Here is a 19,653-nt window from a genome sequence, read left to right as displayed (position 1 = left end):
CCTTCTCTGTATATATGTATCACATATATACTGCGTGGAGAAGAGGGAGCAGGAGTTAGATTTGAGAATCATTTAAGGGCCGTTTTAGATCTGACATCTTAGGTTTTAGAATAACCCTACTTTCCACACCCAGGTGTTTGACTCCCTACAACCTCCAGAACTCACCAAAGGACCTAAATGCATCAATCCTCCAGGTGGGCATTCCTCCCTTGGTCTCTTCTCTCTTGGTCATATTCAGTTTTTCTTGGCCTAACCCAGTAGTTTTCCACTCTGGCAGTCCATTAGACTCACACAGGAAACTTTAAAAAGGCCAAGGCTCAGGCCCCATTCCAGAGATTCTGTCTTAAAAGCTCCCCTGATGATTTCCATGTGCAGCCAGGGTAAAGAACCACTGGCTGGTGGGCCCGGAAAGGGCGCGATGCGGTGACCCGGGAAGCGGCGGTGAGGGGGCGGGCTCGTGCCCGGGAGTCCATGTGGGCGCCAGCGCGGCACGGAGCAGCGCCGTGTCGCCATGGCGGAGCTGCAGCAGCTCCGGGTGCAGGAGGCGGTGGACTCTATGGTGAAGAGTCTGGAGAGAGAGAACATCCGGAAGATGCAGGGCCTCATGTTCCGGTGCAGCGCCGGCTGTTGTGAGGACAGCCAGGCGTCCATGCAGCAAGTGCACCAGTGCATTGAGCGCTGCCATGCACCTCTGGCTCAAGCCCAGGCCCTGGTGACCAGCGAGTTGGAGAAGTTCCAGGACCGCCTGGCTTGGTTGCACTATGCATTGCAATGACAAAGCCAAAGATTCAATTGATGTGGGGAGTAAAGAGCTTCAGGTGAAGCGGCAGCTGGAGCGTTGCGTGACCACGTGTGTGGATGACCACATGAACCTCATCCCAACCATGACCAAGAAGATGAAGGAGTCTCTCTCATCCATTGGGAAATAGATGTCTGCTATTGGCCATCAGGGCTGAAGGCAGGAGTCTATTTAAAAAGAGAAATGGGGATTTGGGTTTTCTAAGGAAAGTTTATGAATGAGGAAATTAAGGATGGCAGCAAGTTTAAGGCCTACATCACTTGCCTCTGGACACTGGTTCCTTTGTGTTTGAAACCTAGAAAGTGAAAAAACCTGGTGCTAAAATTGGGGTCAGAGATAGCACAGGAGAGTTTTTGTGAGCCTGAATTTCACGTGGCAAGTGCTTATCCTGGCAACAGGGAGTCTCCCTTGTACCAAACCAGAGCCCTCCAAGGTACCAGATTCTCTTAGTACACAGATACCAACAGGCTGACAGGTTCATCTGACCTGCTTATGAGCTGGTGGAGTGTGAGGAGAGGTGTTTCTGTTTGTTGCCAACCTCCTGTTTACCAGAAGGATCACTACAACATTTCCCACAAACTGGAAATAAAACAAAATCCATGAGGTCACTAATTTAGAAGGGGAAAGGGGGCTTCTGGGGATTTGTTTTGCATGTTTTTTTTTTATATACAAGGGCATGAAGCTACTTTAAGATGTAGAGTTGGGAGAGGTAGTTTCGATAAAAACTTTGAAAGGGTCCTTGCGGATATCCATTTCTGGCCGTTAGGACGTGGATGCGCATTTCTTTAAATTCTCACACATGACATCTTTCAGCCTGGATACCCTGCAAAAATATAAGAAGCGCTATCACACTGGTAGGGGAAGCAAACCTTCCCTCTGACTGGCAGACATGATGAGCCCTGAGGCTGTCAGCAGCAGAGTCAGCCGAGTGACAAGACAATCTTACAGTGACACTCACCCCTGAAGGGAAAGGGGATTTTGATTGTGCTATATGCTAGTCTTCAAGAATGAACAGTGAAAGAGGAATTGTTAGCTGCTTAATTAAGAGAGTTATGAAGTACTGGCTTTGGAAAAATCTGGTTTTCATAAAACAAAATAGAATGAAAGCCTAAACCCAGTATTGCTTACTTTGCCCCCTGTGAAAACAGAGCTCTGTTGAAACAATCCGTTGGCAACACAAAGGTCAAAGAAGAAAAAGTAAGCAACTCAGGGGCAAGCTGTGACTCCTTTAGAGCAAAAAACGGGACAGCCCTCCGGTACCAAATACTACTTGTGCGACATGCGTTGTTCTTGCCCCAGTTCTGGCACCTTATCATTTTATTAAGGACCTTGTGTTTTTACCAACTTATTACTTGAAATGATAATATAGCCTGTCTGTTTGCTGTTTCAAGACTGTGATATATTTTCCTAGTAGTTTGGTTTTAAAAATACATGACTTAATTTTTCTTCCAAAAAAAAAAAAAAAAAAGAACCACTGGCTTAGACAAACTCTCTAGTGGACTTGACATAAATAGCCCTAACTTCTTCAATCTTGGTTTGTTGCCTCATTTGTTATTGTCTTCACATTTGTTCTGTGGCCCTTTGATCATTCACAAACCATACACTTTTAATGTGTTTTCTACCCATGGGCTTATTATTTTAACAGTGATTAGTTCTTGAAACTAGGTCTCCTAATCACTCCAAATGGGCTCAGATCCATTTTTAGGACTCTTATCTCTAGGCACTTAGGTAGTTAATGTTAAATTAGTTGGTGTTTGTTGATTCATAGCTTTATAATGATAATAAAATACCTCATTCAAGCATAACATATTAATTCAGATTTTGTGTTATTTGGTGAAGGGTTAAACTTATATTCATCTCCAATTATCTAAATCTATTCAATTATTAATTAATTATTTCTTTTAAACATCTTTGTAGAAACATAATTTACATACCATACAATTCATCCATTTAAAATATACAATTCAATGTTTTTGAATATATTCACAGATATATACAACCATCACCACAGTCAATTTTAGAACATTTTCATAATCTCAAGAAGAAATCCTGCACTCTTTAACAGTTGCCCACCTAGCACCTACACCCATAGCCTACATCCCTAAGCAACCACTAATCTATTTTCTGTCTCTATAGATTTCCCTATTTTAGAGTTTCATATGAATGAAATTATATAGTATGAGCTCTTCTGTGACTGACTTCTCTCACTTAACATGTTTTTAAGATTTATCTATGTTATAGCATGTATTAGTACTTCATTCCTTTTTATGACTGAATAATATTCCATTGTACAGATATGCCACATTTTCTTTATTCATTAGTTGATTGTCATTTGGGTTGTTTCCACCTGTTGCCTATTATGAATAATTTTGCTATTAACAAATTTCTGTCTGGACATATATTTTTATTTCTTTTGGTTATAAATCTAGGAGTGGAATTAATGAGTCATGTGGCATCTCTATGTTTAACCATTTGAAGAGCTGCCAGACTATTTTCCAAAGTGGCTGTACTATTTATATTTCCACCAACAGTGTATGAGAGTTCCAATTTCTCCACAACCTAGCCAACGTTTCTTATTTCTGAGTTTTTGATTATTCTATTCATTCTAGTGGGTGTGAGTGGTATCTTGTTACAGTTTAATTTGTATTTACCAGGTGACTAATGATGTTGTACATCTATTAGTGTATTTATTGGCCACTGATATATCTTTGGAGAAATGTATATTCAGATCTTTCACCCATTTTTTAATTTGGTTACTTATCTTTCTATTACTGAGTTGTAAGAGTTCCTTATTGTGTTTGTAAACACGTGACAATTAGCTTTTTTTATTGTAATGTAAGTGCCTGACATTAAGCTTTTGATTATCTAGGCATCCACTTCAAAGACACCCATCTTGAATAAACACATTGTCTACACAACTTGTTGAAAATCAGTTCCACCCTACCCAAGACATTCCCCCCATTTTAGAATTCTCTAGTTGACCTAGATAACTGACTGTTTGACTGTCTGCTTGCTTTTCTATTGTCATGCTTTAATTCCCACTCTAATGTTTTAAATGCACCAAGAGTGAACCTGTAAAACCCTACTCACCCCACTCTTGACCCTAATAAAGGCAGAATACCAGGTTTCTCTCTCTCTCCCTATGACCATGCTGTGTGGCCCTATGTGTGCTGTGTACCTTGCAGAACCTGTGAGTAATAAACCTCATTTTTTTCAAAGTTTCCTGATGGTTGGTGCCGAGGTGTGTTTAGCAGTCATAAGAACCACAAGGGCAGGTCTAGCCACAACATTGGTTTTGATCTGAGAAATGTCTGTGGGGTCTTGCCCACAAGTAGTATGGACCCAGGTGAATGCCCCCAGGCATTTCTAGCAGGTAGCATCACTATCAATAGGCTGAAATCAACTTAAAATATTTATATATTATAGACACAAGTCCCTCATCAGATATATGGTTTAAAAATATTTTCTTCCATTCTTTGGGTTGTCTTTTCATTTTATTGATGGTGTGTTTTGAAACACAAAAGTTTTAAATTTTGATACAATTCAATTATCTCTGATAACCTATATGGGAAAAGAGTCCAAAAAGAATGAATATATGTACATGTATAACTGAATCTCTTTGCTGTATAACTGAATCTCTTTGCTGCATACCTGAAACTAACACAACATTTTAAATCAACAGTATGCCAATAAAAAATTCAATTAATCTCTTTTTTCTTTTGTGACTAGTGCTTTGGTATCATCATGCTTTGGTGTCATATCCAAGAACCCTTTGCCAAATCCAAAGTCATGAAGATTTACCCCTATTTTTTTTTCTTCTAAGAGTCTTATAGGTTTTGCATTTACATTTAGGTCTTTGATCCATTTTGAGTTCCAATGTCATCTGTTTACATGTGGCTTCCAATTTTTCCCACCACCATTTGCTGAAAAGATTCTTGCCCATCTTGGCACCCTTGTTGAAAATCAGTTGACCATAAATGTATCCATTTATTTCTGGACTCTCAATTCTATTCCATCCATCAATATGTCTATCTGTTTGTCACTTCCACACTGTCTTGATTACAATTGCCTTGTAGTAAGTTGTGAAATCAGGACGTGCGATTACTTTTACTTCATTCTCATTTTCAAGACTATTTTGGCTATTTTGAGTTCCTGCAATTCCATATGAATTTTATAATCACCTTGTCAATTTATACAAATAACTCAGCTGTGAATCTGGTAAAGATTGTGTTGAAACTGTAGATTAGTTTAGGAAATATTGCCATCTTAACAATGTTAAGTCTTCTGTTCCATGCACACACATTGTTTTTTGCATTTATTTGATATTATTTAATTTCTTTCAAGAACGTTTTGTAGTTTTCAGAGTAATGCTCTGAAATTAATAAATTTAAAAATTTAAATTTATTCCTAAGTATTTTATTCTTTTTGACACCATTGTATTTAATTTTTTATTTTTCTTTTATGTTTGGATGTTTTATTGCAATATAAATATAAGCAAATTTTGTTTATTGATCTTGTATCCTAAAACCTTCTGAACTTGTTTATTAGCTCTAATATTGTTTTTAGCTGATTCCTTAAATTTTTCTATATATACAATCATGTTTCTGAAAATATAGTTTAATTCTTCCTTTCCAATTTGTATGTTTTATTCCTTCCTTTTGCCTAATTTGCCTGGCTAGAACTCCCAGTACAATGTTGAATAGAAGTAGCAAGAGTAAATATTCTGACCTTAAGGAAAAAAGCATCCAATTTATTTTATCATTAAGTATAATGTTACTTGTGGGCTTTTGTAGATGTTCTTTACAAGCTTGTGGAAGCTCTCTTCTACTCCTACTTTGATGAGTGTTTTTATCATAAAAGGTTGTTGGATTTTGTCAAATGCATTAATGTGTCTATTGAGATTATCATTTTATTTAAATATTTATTTATTATTAATTAATTTATTTAGTTTGGCTGTGCTGGGTCTCAGTTGCAGCATGCGGGATCTTTGTTGTGGCATGTTTAGTTGCAGCATGTGGACTCCTAGTAGCATGCATGGGGGATCTAGCTCCACGACAAGGGATGGAACCCAGTCCCTCTGCTTTGGGAGTGTGGAGTCTTACGCACTGGACCACAAGGGAAGTCCCGAGATTATCATTAGATTTTTCGTTTTTGTCCTACTGATATGATAATTGCTTTAATTTATTTTCAGACGTTAAAGTAAACTTGCATCCTGGGATAAATCCCATTTGATCATGGTGTATAATTCCCTTCTTATGTTGCTAGATTCAACTGGATAGTACTTTGTTGAGGATTTTTGAATCTATCTTTATAAGAGATACTGGCTAATAGTTTTCTTTTGTTGTGATGTCTTTGTCTGCTTTTGGCATGAGAGTAATACTAGCCTCATAAAATGAGTTGAGAAGTAACCTTTCATCTGAAATTTCTTGGAAGAACTTGTAAATATTGATATTAATTCTTCATTGAATACATATGGAATAATTCAGAGGTGAAAACATCTGGGCCATACCTTTTCTTTGTGGGTAGTTCTTAAAATTACTGATTTAATATACTCACTCATATAGGTCTATTCAGATTGTTTACATTTTCTTTATTTTATTTTATTTTTTCTGCTTTATAACAAATTTAATCAGTCATACATATACATATGTTCCTACATCCCCTCCCTTTTGCGTCTCCCTCCCACCCTCCCTATTCCACCGCTCCAGGTGGTCACAAAGCACCGAGCTGACCTCCCTGTGCTATGCGGCTGCCTCCCACTAGCTATCCACCTCACGTTTGGTAGTGTACATATGTCCATGCCGCTCTTTTGCTTTGTCACAGCTTACCCTTCCCCCTCCCCATATCCTCAAGTCCATTCTTTAGTAGGTCTGTGTCTTTATTCCTGTCTTACCCCTATGTCCTTCATGACATTTTTTTCCTTAAATTCCATATATATGTGTCAGCATACAGTATTTGTCTTTCTCTTTCTGACTTACTTCACTCTGTATGACAGACTCTAGTTCCATCCACCTCATTACAAATAGCTCAATTTCGTTTCTTTTTATGGCTGAGTAATATTCCATTGTATATATGTGCCACATCTTCTTTATCCATTCATCCGATGATGGACACTTAGGTTGTTTCCATCTCTGGGCTATTGTAAATAGGGCTGCTATGAACATTTTGGTACATGACTCTTTTTGAATTATGGTTTTCTCAGGGTATATGCCCAGTAGTGGGATTGCTGGGTCATATGGTAGTTCTTGTTTACATTTTCTTGAGTCAGTTTTAGTAGTTGTGTCTTTCTAGGAATTTCTGCATTTCATATAAGTTATATGATTTGTTGGCAGATATTTGTTCATATTATTCCTTTAGAATTCTTTTTATTTCTACAACATTGGTAGTAATTTCCCTCCTTCATTTCTGGTTGCAGCCATTTGAATGTTCTTTTTTCCTTGATCAGACTAACTAAAGGTTTGTCAATTTTATTGGTAAAACGTTTTGTCAGTTTTTTAAAACCCAGAGATAAACCCACACACATATGATCACCTTATTTTTGATAAAGGAGGCAAGAATATGCAGTGGAGAAAAGACAGCCACTTCAATAAGTGGTGCTGGGAAAACTGGACAGTTACATGTAAAAGAATGAAATTAGAACACTCCCTAACACCATACACAAAAATAAATTCAAAATGGATTAAAGATCTAAATGTAAGGCCAGACACCATCAAACTCTTAGAGGAAAACATAGGCAGACAACTCAATGACATAAAGCACAGCAAGATCCTTTTGGACCCACCTCCAAGAGAAATGGAAAAAAATAAATAAATAAACGGGACCTAATGAAACTTCAGAGCTTTTGCACAGCAAAGGAAACCATAAAGAAGATGAAAATACAACCCTCAGAATGGGAGAAAATATTTGCAAATGAAGCAACTGACAAAGGATTAATCTCCAAAATTTACAAGCAGCTCATGCAGCTCAATAACAAAATAAACAAACAACCCAATCCAAAAATGGGCAGAAGACATAAATAGACAATTCTCCAAAGAAGATATACAGATTTCCAATAGACACATGAAAGAATGCTCAATATCATAATGATTAGAGAAATGCAAATGAAAACTACAATGAGATATCATCTCATGCCAGTCAGAATGGCCATAATCAAAAAATCTACAAACAATAAATGCTGGAGAGGGTGTGGAGAAAAGGGAACCCTCTTGCACTGTTGGTGGGAAAGTAAATTGATAGAGCCACTATGGAGAACAGTATGGACATTCCTTAAAAAACTAAAAATGGAACTACCATACGACCCAGCAATACCACTACTGGGCGTGTACCCTGAGAAAACCATAATTCAAAAAGAATCATGTACCAAAATTTTCATTGCATCTCTATTTACAATAGACAGGACATGGAAGCAACCAAAGTGTCCATCAACAGATAAATGAATAAAGAAGAAGTGGTACATATATACAATGGAATATTACTCAGCCATAAAAAGGAACAAAACTGAGTTATTTGTAGTGAAGTAGATGGACCTAGAGTCTGTCATACAGAGTGAAGTAAGTCAGAAAGAGAAAAACAAATACCGTATGCTAACACATATATATGGAACCTAAAAAAAAGAAAAGGTCATGAAAAACCTAGGGGCAAGACTGGAATAAAGATGCAGACCTACTAGAGAATGTACTTGAGGATTTAGGGGGGGAAGGGTAAGCTGTGACAAAGTGAGAGAGTGTCATGGGCATATATACACTACCAAACGTAAAATAGATAGCTAGTGGGAAGCAGCCACATAGCACAGGGAGATCAGCTCCGTGCTTTGTGACCACATAGAGGGGTGGGATAGGGAGGGTGGGAAGGAGGGAGATTCAAGAGAGAAGAGGTATGGGGACATATGTATATGTATAACTGATTCACTTTGTTATAAAGCAGAAACTAACACTCCATTTTAAAGCAATTATGCTCCAATAAAGATGTTAAAAAAAGCATCTTTTGGTTTCATTGATTTTGTCTATTGTTTTTCCATTTTCTATCTTATCAATTTCCACTTAAATCATTGTTATTTCATTCCTTCTGCTTGCTTTAGGTTTAGTTTGCTGTTTTTTTTTTCCAATGACTTAAGGTGGAAGGTTAGCTTATTAATTTGGGGTCTTTCTTCTTTCTTAATATAGGCAGTTACAGATATAATTTTCCCTCTCAGCACCGCATTAACTATATCCCGTAAGTTTTGGTATGTAGTGCTCTCTTTTTCATTCATCTCGAAGTATTTTCTTGTTTTATTTTTGATTTCTTCTTTAACCCATTTGTTGTTTAGGTGTTTGTTATTTAATTTCCTAAACATTTGTGAATTTCCCCAGTTTTTCCCAATTATTGACTTCTAATTTCTTTCCATTTGGATCAGAGAAGATACTTTGTATTATGTTATGTTTTCAAATTTATTGAGGGCTTATTGTCTAGCGTATGCTCTATTTCTGAAAGTGTTTCATGTGCACTTAAAAATAATGTGTACTCTGTTGTTGTTGGCCTCCTGGGTGGCGTATTCTGGAGATGTGTTAGGTCTAATTTCTTTATAGTTTTATTCAAGTATTCTATTTTCTTGTTGACCTTGTCTAGTTGTTTTATAATTTATTGAAAGTAGAGTACTGAAGTTTCCAAATATTATATTTAGATTGTCTATTCCTCTCTTCATTTCTGTCAATTATCATTTCATGTATTTTAGTGTGCTCTTATTTAGTGCATATATGTTTATAATTGTATATGTTCCTGATAGGTTGACACTCCTATCATTATAAAATAGCTTAATTTATCTCTAGTAACATTTTTTTATATTTTATTTCATCTGACATTAACATAGTCTCTCCAACTTTTCCATGGTTGCTGTTTGCATAGTATATATATTCCTATTCTTTTAATTTCAATTTGTTTGCCTTTGAATCTAAAGTATTTGTTCTGTATACAATACATAGTTGAAACTTTTTTTTCCAGTCTGACAGTCTTTATCTTTTGTTTGGATTGTTTAATACATTCATATTTATTTTTAATATATTTGGAATTGTGTGTGACATTTTACTTTTTGTTGTCTATATGTATTTTTTGTTCTTTATTCCTTCCTTACTGCTCTGTTTTGCACTGAATAATATTTTCTAAAGTAGCATGTTAATTACATTAATAATTCTCACTATATTTTCAAGTTTACTTTTAGTTATTGCCCTAGGGTTTATCATATACATCTTAACTTATCAGAATCACCTTCAGATTTATACTTGTGTAATTCTAGTAATACATATATAGAAATGTAATTCCTGCACTGCTCTATTCTTTCTTAACCAGTTTTGGGGTATTATTGTTATAATTATTACATCTATTAATGTAACAAACCCAACAGTACATTCTTATAATTATTATTTTATTATATCTGTTGTCATTTTTTTTAGCCCACTACAGCTTTTCTTCCATATACTTCCTTTATTCTATTATTGGCAAATGCATTACCCATACATTACTTTTCTATAGTTATAGGTCCAAGAATGCGTTCTATACATATTTTATACAATTACTTTTTAAAATCAGTCAAAAGAGAAAAAAGAGAAAAGAATATGCATTTGTAGTGTTTTTTATGATTATATAATTATTTTTACTGTTATTATTATTTTTTTTTCAGCACACGGGCCTCTCACTGTTGTGGCTTCTCCCATTGTGGATTACAGGCTCCAGATGTGCAGGCTCAGCAGCCATGGCTCACGGACCCAGCTGCTCTGCAGCATGTGGGATCCTCCCAGACTGGGGCACGAACTCATGTCCCCTGCATTGGCAGGCGGACTCTCAACCACTGTGCCACCAGGGAAGCCCTACTGTTATTTTTTATTCATATGGATTCAAATTACCATCTAGGGTAACTAGTTTTCAGCCTTCGGAGCATTCTTTAGTATTTCATGTAAGGCAGGTATGCAAGCAACAAATTATCTCAATTTTTGTTTATCTGTGAAAGTCTTAATTTTGCCTTAATTTTTGAACAATAGTTTTGCTGGTTATAGGATTTTTGGTTGATAGTTTACTTCTTTAAACACTGCTCAAAGGATATGTTATCTCACTGTCTTCTGGCCTTCACTGTTTCTGCTGAGAGCTCAACTGCTAATCTTATTGGGTCTCCCTTGTAAGTGAGATGACATTTTGCTCTTGCTGCTTTCAAGATTATCTCCTCAGCATTTTATTACTTTATGCTCTTTTGTGGGTCTCTTTGCATTTATTTTATTTGGAGTTTGTAGAGCTTCCTGAATATGTAGGTTACTGTTTTTCAATAAATTTGAGATTACAGCTATTATTTCTTTTATATTGACATACAGTTGATTTACAATATTGTATTAGTTTCAGGTGCACAGCAAAGTGATTCAGTTATAAATATATTTTTTTCAGATTATTTTATTATAGGTTATTACAAGATATTTAATATAGATCCCTGATATATAGTAAATCCTTGTTGTTTATCTATTTTTATATATAGTAGTGTGTATCTTTTAATCCCATACTTCTAATTGATCCCTCCCCAACCTTTCCCCTTTGGTAAACATGTTTGTTTTCTATGTTTGTTTTTATTGTGTAAACAAATTCATTTGCATTATTTTTTTAATATTTGTCTTTGTCTGACTTACTTCACTTAGTATGAGATTCTATATGTCCATCCATGTTGCTAAAAATGGCAATATTTCATTCTTATTTAAGGCTGAGTAATATTCCATTGTATATGCATATGGTGTATATGTATACCATATCTTCTTTATCCATTCATCTCTTGATGAACATGAAGGTTGCTTCCATGTCATGACTATTGTAAATAATGCTGATATGAATATTGGTGTGCATCTATCTTTTCAAATCAGAGTTTTCATCTTTTCTACATATATGCTCAGGAATGGGATTGATGGATCATAAGGTAGCTTTATTTTTAGTTTTTTAAAGAACCTCCATACTTTCTTCCAGAGTGGCTGCACTAATTTACATTGCCACAAACAGTGTACAAGGGATCCCTTTTCTCCACACCCTCTCCAGCATTTATTATTTGTAGACATTTTGAAGATAACCATTCTGACTGGTGTGAAGTGATACCTCACTGTAGTTTTGATTTGCATTTCTCTAATAATTAACAATGTTGAGCATCTCTCCTTGTGCCTGTTGGTCATCTGTATGTCTTCTTTGGAGAAATGTCTATTTTGGACTTCTGCCCATTTTTCAATTGAGTAATTTATTTATTTATTTTTTGATATTGAGTTGTATGAACTGTTTGTATATTTTGGATATTAATCACTTGTCAGTTGTATCCTTGGCAAATATTTTCTCCCAGTACATATCTTGTCTTTTCATTTTGTTTATGGCTTCCTTTGCTGTGCAAAAGCTTTTAGGTTTGACTATGTCCCATTTGTTTATTTTTGCTTTTTTTTCTTTTGCCTTAGGAGACTGATCTAAAAAATATTGCTTCCATTTATATCAGAGAATGTTTTGCCTATGTTCTCTTCTAGGAGTTTTATAATGTCATCTCATATTTAGATCTATAAACTATTTTGAGTTTATTTTTGTATATGGTGAGGGAGTGTTCTGATTTCATTGATTTACATGTGGCTGTCCAGGTTTCCCAACACCCCTTGTTGAAGAGACTGTATTTTCTCCATTTTATATTCTTGCCTCCTTTGTCTAAGATTAATTGACTGTAGGTGTATGGGTTTATTTATGGCCTCTCTATTCTTTTCCATTGGTCTATATTTCTGTTTTTGAGACAATACCATGCTGTTTCTATTACTGTATCTTTGTAGTATTGTAAGAAGTCTGGGATGTTTATGCCTCTAGGTATTTTTTTCTTTTTTCCTCAAAATGGCTTTGGAAATTCTGTGTATTTTGTGGTTCCATATAAGTTTTAGTATTATTTGTTCTAGTTCTGTGAAAAATGTCATGGGTAATTTGATATGGATTGCATTTAACCTGCAGATTGCTTTGTGTCGTATGACCATTTTAACAATATCAATTCTTCCCATCCAAGGACATGGGATATCTTTCCATTTCTTTGAATCATCTTCAATTTCCTTTATCAATATTTTATAGTTCTCAGGGTATAAGTCTTTCACATCCTTGGTTTGGTTTATTCCTAGCTATTTTATTTTTTTGACATAATTTTATACGGAATTGATTTTTTTTAATTTTTTTTCTTTCTGATATTTCATTGTTAGTGTAAAAAATACAACAGATTTCTGTAAATTAATTTTGTACCCTGCTACCTTTCTGAAGTCATTTATTAGTTCTAATAGTTTTTGTGTGGAATCCTAGGGTCTTCTATATAGAGTATCATGTCGTTTGCATATAATGATTGTTTTACCTCTTCCTTTCTGATTTGGATACCTTTTATTCCTTTTTCTTGTCTGATTGTTATTGCTAGAACTTCTAATACTATGTTGAAAGAAGTGGTGAGAGTGAACACCCTTGTCTTGTTCCAGAATTTAGCAGGAAGACTTTCAGCTTTTCACTGTTGAGTAGTTTATTGGCTGTGGGTTTGTCATAAATGACTTTTGTTGTGTTGAGATACATTCCTTCTATACCCACTTTGGTGAGAGTTATTATCATGAATGGATATTGAATTTTATCAAACACTTTTTCTGCATCTATTGAGATGGTCATGTGTTTTTTTGTCTTTACTTTTATTAATGTGAAATATCACATTGTTTGATTTGCATATGTTGAACCATCCTCATGACCCTGGAATGAATCCAACTTGATCATGGTGTATGATCTCTTTTTATGTATTGTTGGATTTGGTTTGCTAATATTTTGTCAATAATTTTTGCATCTATATTCATGAAAGTTATTGACCTGTAATCTTTTTTTTTTTGTCTTTGTCTGGTTTTGTTATCAGGGTTATGGTGGCTTCATAGAATTACTTTAGGAGTGTTCCCTACTCTTCAATATTGTGGAATGCTTTGAGAAGAATAGGTATAAGTTCTTCATTATATGTTTGGTAGAATTCCCCAGTGAAGTCATTTGGTCCTGGACTTTTTTTTTGCAGGGATTTTTTTAAATTATTATTACAGACTTTGTTTCACTTCTACTGATCACTCTGTTCAAATCATCTGTTTTTCCTTGACTCAATTTTGGCAGGCTGTATGTTTCTAGAAATGTGTCCATTTCCTCTACATTTTCCAATTTGTTAACTGTTTATAGTATTTTCTTATAATTATTTTTTTGTATTTCTGTGGTATCACATGTTATTTCTTCCCTTTAATTTCTTATTTTGTTTATATGGTTCCTCTCTCTTTTCTTCTTGATGAGCCTGGCTAGAGGTTTGTTGACTTTATCCTTAAAAAAAAATGCAACTATTTTTTAATTGATGGTTTCTATGTTTTTAATCTCATTTTTATTTATCTTCTCTCTGATCTTTATTATTTTCTTCCTTCTGCTGACTTAGGTTTTTTTGTTCTTCTTTTTCCTAAGTCTTATAGGTGGTAGGTTAGGTTGTTTATTTGAGATTTTTCTTGTTTCTTGAGGAAGGCCTCTACCACTACAATTATTATTTTTTGATATGTTTTCTTTTCCTTCCTATCTTTTATCTCACTCTCGTACACCCATTACACATACGTTGGTGTCTGTAATGGTGTTGCACATTTATCTGAGGCTTTGTTAAGTTTTTTCTTCATTGTTTTTATCTTTATTATTTGGATCATGTAATCTCTATTGATATATCTTCAAGTTTCCTGATTCCTTCTTCTGCTAGTTCAAATCTACTCCATTGGACTAGTTTTTTTTGTTGTTGTTGTTATTGTTGCAGTTATTTTAGTTTTCACTCCAGAATTTCCACTGAGTTCTTCTTCAAAATTTCACTTAGTGATATTCTCTATTTTATGCAACATTGTCATGTGACCTTTCTTAACTTCTTTAATGACACTTTTTTTTTAGTTCTGTGAATATATTTATAATGCCCACTTTAAAATATTTTCACGTTAAATCCAACATTGGATTTCTCACCCAGGTAGTTTTTGTTGCCTGCTTTTTACTGCAGTGTAGCACATACTTTCTGTTTCTCTTCATACTTTATAATTTTTGTTCAGAAATTGGACATTTTAAACAATATATTGTATCACCTCTGGGCACTGCTCCTCCTTCTGGGATTTGTTTTTGTTATCTTCTTGCTTATTAGTTCAGTAACTGAGTTATTTAAGTGAGCTCTATTTCTCCCCACAGTATTAAGTCTCTGATGTTGCTCCTCAGAGTTACACAGCTTTGAGTATGTGCACTGTCAGTCTGGGATGACAGTGGTACTTGTAGTGTTCTTTTCTACTCTTACGCTGACCACCTCCTGCAGTTATGCTCCACTAGTTGCTTGATGATTGCCCTATTGTTTCTGACAATATCTTGGGGCATAAATTTTTCTACAAACTAAACAATTCAAATTGTACCTCATTTGTTGGAATTGTTTTCTGAGGCCAGAGTTTGATGCTTGTCTTGATCTCGGCAGGATTTCTCCCACCTGCTTTATTCCCTGGTTCTCTACCATAAGCTATCTGACCTACATTCTAGTCTGTACCTTAATTATGTCCATGAATCTTCTTAATTGCCTTTCACCACAATCTCCATTCTTCTTGAAAGTGCCCTCAGATTTAAAGTTTTCCATGTTTTGGAACAGTATGGAGGTTCCTTAAAAAACTGAAAACAGGGCTACCATATGATCTGGAAATCTCACTCTTGGGCATATATCTAGATAACACCATAATTTGAAAGGATACATGCACCACAATGTTCGTTGCAACACTATTTACAATAGCCAGGACATGGAAGCAACCTAAATGTCCATCAACAGATAAATGGATAAAGAAGATGTGGCATATATATACACAATGGAATATTACTCAGCCATAAAAAGAAACAAAATTGGGTCATTTGTAGAGACGTGGATGGACCTAGAGTCTGTCATACAGAGTGAAGTAAGTCAGAAAGAGAAAAACAAATATCGTATATTAATGCATATATGTGGGATCTAGAAAAATGGTACAGATGAATGATCATGAAGAACCTAGGGGCAGGACAGGAATAAAGACACAGACCTACTAAAGAATGGACTTGAGGTCATGGGACGGGGGAAGGGTAAACTGGTATAAAGTGAAAGAGTGGCATGGACATATATACACTACCAAATGCAAAATAGATAGCTAGTGGGAAGCAGCCACATAGCACAGGGAGATCAGCTCTGTGCTTTGTGACCATCTAGAGGGGTTGGATAGGGAGAGTGGAAGGGAGACACAAGAGGGAGGAAATATGGGGATATAGGTATATGTATAGCTGATTCACTTTGTTATAAAGCAGAAACTAACACACAATTTTAAAACAACTATACTTCAATAAAGATGTTAAAAAAGAAATGTTTGTGGTATTATGAGTTGAATTCTGTCCCCCCAAAAGTTATATTGAAGTCCTAATCTCAAGGCCCTCAGAATGTGACTTTAATTGGAAATAGGGTAGTTTCAAGTGCAAATAGTTAAGAAAAAGACATTCTGGAATTGACTGGACCCTATTCTAATGGCTAGTGTCTTTATAAGAAGAGAAGAGGCACAGAAACCCAGACACACAGGTATAATCTCCATGTGATTAAGGAAGCCGAGATTGGAATTATGCATCTACAGGCCAAGGAACACCAAAGATTTCTGGTAATCCCAGAAGCTAAGAAAATGTCATGGAACCTATTCTACCCTAAAACCTTTAGAAAGAGCAGGGGCTTGTTAAATCCTTGGCTGGGGACTTCTACTCTTCAGAACAGTGAAATAATAAATTTATGTTTCTTTAAAACCACACAGTTTGTAGTACTTTGCTATGGCAAACCTAGAAAACTAATACACAAGGCAGCTCAGGGTTCCAGGCCAAGCAATCCAAGAGACAGTAAGTGGAACCTGCTACTCTCTTAGGAGTTGGGACTGGATACATATACGGTGTCATTTCCAACATATTCCTTTGGACATTTTGGTTACAGAGTTCCCTCTCATATTCAATGAGAAGGGACAGACTCAACCTCTTCATGGGAGGAGTATTAACAAATCTGCCAATATCTTTTAACAACCATATAATTTATGTTTGTTAAATTTACATTTTTGCAGCTATCTTTGTGTTTCATGATACCCATAATTCACAAAAATAATTTCTGTTATATTGGACAAGAGGAATTCTCATAGTGAAATCTGAAAACAACCCAAGTCTTTATTTCCTCTGCCCATTTGAACCTATTGTGTCAGGGTAGTTCTTTCTCTGGTATTGAAACAAACCTTGTGCAGGTTCCATAGCTTATCTGCTGATTCTTAGGTAATAAAAATCCTCATTCAATTTTAGTTACAATAATAGTCTCATTTAATAATTAATATGCTCTTTCCAGCATAATAATAAAGAGCTCTGACTTCATTCAAAATTAAGTTCTCCTTTCCTCCAGCTGTTGTCTGCTTTAGGCTACTGCCTGTAGTGGGGGAAAGGGAGGCATGGTTGTCATCTCTAAGTCCCCATTGAGCCCTTTTAAGCCATCTCTCCCCTCACTAGTTTACTTCCAGCTTTTCTATTAGACACTGGAAGATACAAACTTCTAACTTCAGTGGTACAGACCCAATGTAACATTTGTTTTCACTTTTCAGGACAAACACTTAAGGTTGCCTTCCTTAGGGTGGGCTATAGTCACCATGCTGTACATCAGATCCCCAGAACTTATTCATCTTATAACTGGAAATTTGTATCCTTTGACAGACATCTTGCCATATTCCTTACCCTCCAACCCTTTCCCATGACAACAAATAATCTACTTTATATTTCTTTAAATTAATCTTTTAAAAATTCCATATGTATGTGAAATCATACAGCATTTGTCTTCCTCTGTCTGAATTATTTCATGTAACATAATGCCAACAGATTTTATCCATGTTGTTAAAAAAGGCAGGATTTCATTCTCTTTTATGGCTGAATTATATGCATACCTGAAACATATATATATATATATGTGTATATATATATATATATATATATACACACACACACACACACATATATATATATATATATATAGTACAACCAAGAGAAGCCTGTTTGTACTTCTCCCAGACATGTTAAACTGTCGAATGGACAATTTGAGGTCTGGCGAGCGTATTTCATACAACTTCCTCTATGTAATGTATATAAATATGTTTTAGTCATGGTCTGTACATTTTCACACTGTGCTGATGCTTTCTCTTACCGACAAGTTACTACCTCTTCTGTGGCTTAAATGCTTTGAAAAAGATTATACTTACCTAGGGAACTCCTCTCAAAATTCAAATTGACTGAGACACATTTTACTGGCCAGGTGCTTTGGCAAGTCAGTGTTGTTTGACTGGTTTTACAAAACTTTCACTGTGCTTATACCCTAAATCCTTTGGTTTAGTTGAATGAACTAACAGTATTATTAAGACTCAATTTGCAAAATTTACAGAGGCCCTCCAAATACCTTAGCAAAAATCATTGTCATTCCTTCTAAATCTCGGATCCACTCCTTTTGGAACTCATTAATTCTCCCTCTTTGAGATAGTCAGAGGGCGCCAAATATATTTGGCTACTGCTTCTTTTGACCCACAACTGATAAGAGGAAATATACTCTAATATTGCAAAGGCCTAATTTCTTCTATTAAAAATAGTGAGATAAATATTCTCACTGTGCATCCTTGGGAGACAAGCACCTTAAACATCACACCTTGCAACCTGGAGATTTTATCTATTGGAAAAGACTCCTTCAGAAGAATTATCTTCAACCTCACTGGAAAGGCCTCTATCAAGTACTGCTAACCAACCTTTTTGCTGCCAAACTCCAAGGAATAAGCTCTTGGACTCAAGTGGCACACCTAAAGAAAGCGTTGAACACTGACTGGACCTGCACATCATCTGGTGACCTGAAAGTAAAGATTTCTCAGAATAGAAGCGGACAATATCTGATGAGACATTTTTCCCAGGATATCTGGATCAGACCTGTTAGAGTTGGTCACCAAAACTTTGATGGTGACATAATACTTCAAATGATCTACAATGTCTATGATCTTGATAACATGAATTTTAGATAAAAGTTCCTGAGAGTTTTCCTTCCTACCCCTGTTTGTTACTCGAGTATAACATTAATAGGTTTCCAATTTGTGCATTTTCCCTCTGACATGAGGCACTACACCCAGAAAAGGACCTTCCTGACCCTGAGGAATAAAAGCTGCTGAAACTAAAAAAAGTGGTGCTTTCAAAGAAAGATATTGATCAAAAGAGGAAAATGTAACAAAAATTAATTAAAAGTGCCTCCATTAAATAGAGTTTGAGGAAGAGAAAGTGGAGCTCTCACACCCTGCTAAGATAAAAGAGCCCAACAGGAAGAGAAAAGATTCCCTTTCTTTCTTAGCAAGGACTGAGCCAATGAAAAGCCATGGACTCTTTGTTTACTATAGCTCTCCCCAACCTCATTTTCCTCTCTGTAAAAGCATTCTCTTTCTCTTGCCATTCAGAGACTTGTACACTGCTTGCCATTGTTGCAGATTCCTGAATTGCAGTTAATTCTCTGCTAATCCTGAAAAAATTCATCTTTGCTGGAAAAATATATAGCAGTCTATTTGTTTCAGGTATACATATTTCCATAGCATCATATGGAAAAACACAAATTGACTTTTTGGCCAACCCAATATTTTCTAAACTAATTAACAGGGAGGATTGGGATAAACCACTGTAGCTCCTTGGAGTCCCATTGTTGAGAAGTGAGAGGACTTTGGAAAGGCAGGCTAGAGTGACAAAGGTACCCAAAGTGTTTATATTTGTGACAATCACTTTTCCAATAATATCAGAAACTAGGAAGTTTT

The 19,653-nt window shown here is 35.6% G+C and overlaps 1 pseudogene across 1 annotated transcript; it reads left to right on the top strand.

Annotated features, from left to right (window-relative positions):
- The first annotated feature begins 471 nt into the window (after positions 1-471).
- LOC308609139 (protein FAM136A-like) lies at positions 472-929 on the top strand (annotated as a pseudogene). The gene has a single exon. The product of its transcript is annotated as a protein FAM136A-like (transcript).
- The last annotated feature ends 18,724 nt before the right edge of the window (positions 930-19,653 follow it).

The sequence above is a fragment of the Mesoplodon bidens genome (assembly GCF_964165515.1).
Source record: "Mesoplodon bidens genome assembly, chromosome: X".
Lineage (NCBI taxonomy): Eukaryota > Metazoa > Chordata > Mammalia > Artiodactyla > Ziphiidae > Mesoplodon > Mesoplodon bidens.
Note: the sequence above shows the minus strand (reverse complement) of the source record. Positions and strands in the feature narration are given on the sequence as shown.